Source organism: Micropterus salmoides, unplaced genomic scaffold, assembly GCF_014851395.1.
Source record: "Micropterus salmoides isolate LMB-PRFRI ecotype aquatic unplaced genomic scaffold, ASM1485139v1 Ms_hic_scaffold_2139, whole genome shotgun sequence".
NCBI lineage: Eukaryota > Metazoa > Chordata > Actinopteri > Centrarchiformes > Centrarchidae > Micropterus > Micropterus salmoides.
In genome coordinates, this window is record NW_024041306.1 from 1 (window position 1) to 2576 (window position 2576).

Genomic DNA, 2576 nt, shown 5'->3' on the forward strand with positions numbered 1-2576 from the left:
GTCCTGTTCTGTGGAGGAGCAGCCGTCCTGCTGTGCTTTGTGTCAGGACGTCCTGAAGGATCCAGTCTCTACCAGCTGTGGACACTGGTTCTGCAGACGGGGCATCACCTCATACTGGGACCAGTCTGCTTCATCAGGACACTCCTCCTGTCCCCAGTGTGGAGACAGAACCAGAGCTGGACTGCAGACAGCCAGTCAGAGCAGCTCTGTACAAAGTAAGACTGGACATCTGTCTGCTTCTTCAGATATTCTGATATTGATGGTTTTTATATTAGTAATGAAAATAATCAGCACATATTCTTTGTTTTATCTCACATTGTTCTCTTCTTTAGTGAGAGGTGGTCTGCAGGAGGTTTTAGATGAACATAAGATCATCTGAGGAGGAGATGTGAACGTGTGACTGAAGGAAGTGATGAAACAGGAAGTGGAACCCTCCTCAACAGGATCTACACTGAGCTCTACATCACAGAGGGACAGAGTGAAGAGGTTAATACCCAGCATGAGGTGAGGCAGCTTGAGACAGCTTCCAAGAAGAAGACCTCCATGACGCTCCAATCAGGTGCCAGGACATCTTTAAAGCCTTACCTGGCCAACAGAGAGCCATCAGAGTGGTTCTGACCAACGGCGTCGCTGGCGTTGGAAAAACCTTCTCGGTGCAGAAGTTCACTCTGGACTGGGCAGAGGGCTCGGAAAACCAAGATGTCGGTCTGCTGGTTCTGCTCTCGTTCAGGGAGCTGAACTTGATCAAAGATGAGCGGCACAGTCTCCTCACGCTGCTCCATGTTTTCCATCCAACATTACAGAAGGTCCCAGCAGAGAAGCTCGCCGTCTGGAAACTGTTGTTCATCTTTGACGGCCTGGATGAAAGCAGACTTTCATTGGATTTCCACAACAGTGAGGTGTGTCTGATGTCACACAGAAGTCATCAGTCAACCTGCTGCTGACAAACCTCATCGAGGGGAATCTGCTTCCCTCGGCTCTCGTCTGGATAACTTCCGACCTGCGGCAGCCAATCGGATCCCTCCTTCGTGTGTCGGCAGGGTAACAGAAGTACGAGGCTTCACTGACGCCCAGAAGGAGGAGTACTTCAGGAGGAGAGTCAGTGATGAAGAGCTGTCCAGCAGAATCATCTCACACATCAAGACCTCCAGGAGCCTCCACATCATGTGTCTAATCCCAGTCTTCTGCTGGATCACTGCTACAGTTCTGGAGCACATGTTGACTACAGAGCAGAGAGGAGAGCTGCCCAAGACCCTGACTGACCTGTACTCACACTTCCTGCTGGTTCAGATAAAGAGGAAGAAGCAGAAGTACGATGAGGGACATGAGACGAGTCCACAGGAGCTGACGGAGGCTGACAGGGAGGTTCTTCTGAAGCTGGGGAGGCTGGCGTTTGAACAGCTGGAGAAAGGAAACATCATGTTCTACCAAGAAGACCTGGAGCAGTGTGGTCTTGATGTCACAGAGGCCTCGGTGTACTCAGGAGTTTGTACAGAGATCTTCAAAGAGAGAGTGTGATCTTCCAGAAAACAGTCTACTGCTTTGTTCATCTGAGCGTTCAGGAGTTTCTGGCTGCAGTCTACATGTTCCACTGTTACACCAGCAGGAACTCAGAGGTACTGGAGGACTTCCTGGGGGAAGACTGGACATACACAATCAGTGACTTGTCTGTGGATGATTTCCTGCAAGATAGTGATGATAAGGATGACAGGGATGATTATCATAACTCAACCCCTGATGTCTTCCTGAAGAGAGCCATGCAGAAATCCCTCGACAGTAAAAATGGCCACCTGGACCTGTTTGTTCGCTTCCTTCATGGCCTCTCTCTGGAGTCCAACCAGAGACTCTTAGGAGGCCTGCTGGGTCGGACAGACAACAGTCCAGAAATCATCCAGAGAGCCATCAACAACCTGAAGGAGATGAACAGTAATAAGATCTCTCCTGACAGAAGCATCAACATCTTCCACTGTCTGACGGAGATGAACGACCTCTCAGTACATCAGGAGATCCAAGAGTTCCTGAAGTCAGAGAACAGATCAGAGAAGAACTCTCTGTGTTCCACTGCTCAGCTCTGGCCTACATGCTGCAGATGTCAGAGGAGGTTCTGGATGAGTTGGACCTGAAGAAGTACAACACATCAGAGGAGGGACGAGTGAGACTGATTCCAGCTGTGAGGAACTGCAGAAAGGCTCGGTAAGTCCAGATGTGATTATCAACACTGTAAAGCTGAAGCATCAGTATTACAGTAAAGATACACACTTTACACACTCGCTCAATATAAAACTGAGAGACAGCTGGCTCAGTTAGTGGCATCGGCAGCTACCACTGGCATTTCTGGTGGTAGCAAGATGCCACAGCACCTTTCACAGTTTGTGTATTTCTGCTGGCAGGCGGCTCCTGCCTCTGTTTTATGTGGTATTTCCGGTGGCAATCTAAAAGATGTCTGATTGACACGAAACTTGGCACGGACCATCTCTGGACCGAGCCGAAGAAACTTTGTAGGGGGAATTTTGATCCGACATATGTCCCAATTACAAGCTAACAAATATTTGCGAAAACGCTAAAAACAGCAAGTA

The 2576-nt window shown here is 49.1% G+C and overlaps 1 pseudogene; it reads left to right on the plus strand.

Annotated features, from left to right (window-relative positions):
- The first annotated feature begins 839 nt into the window (after positions 1 to 839).
- On the plus strand, positions 840 to 2197 carry LOC119916737 (annotated as a pseudogene).
- Positions 2198 to 2576: the final 379 nt, after the last annotated feature.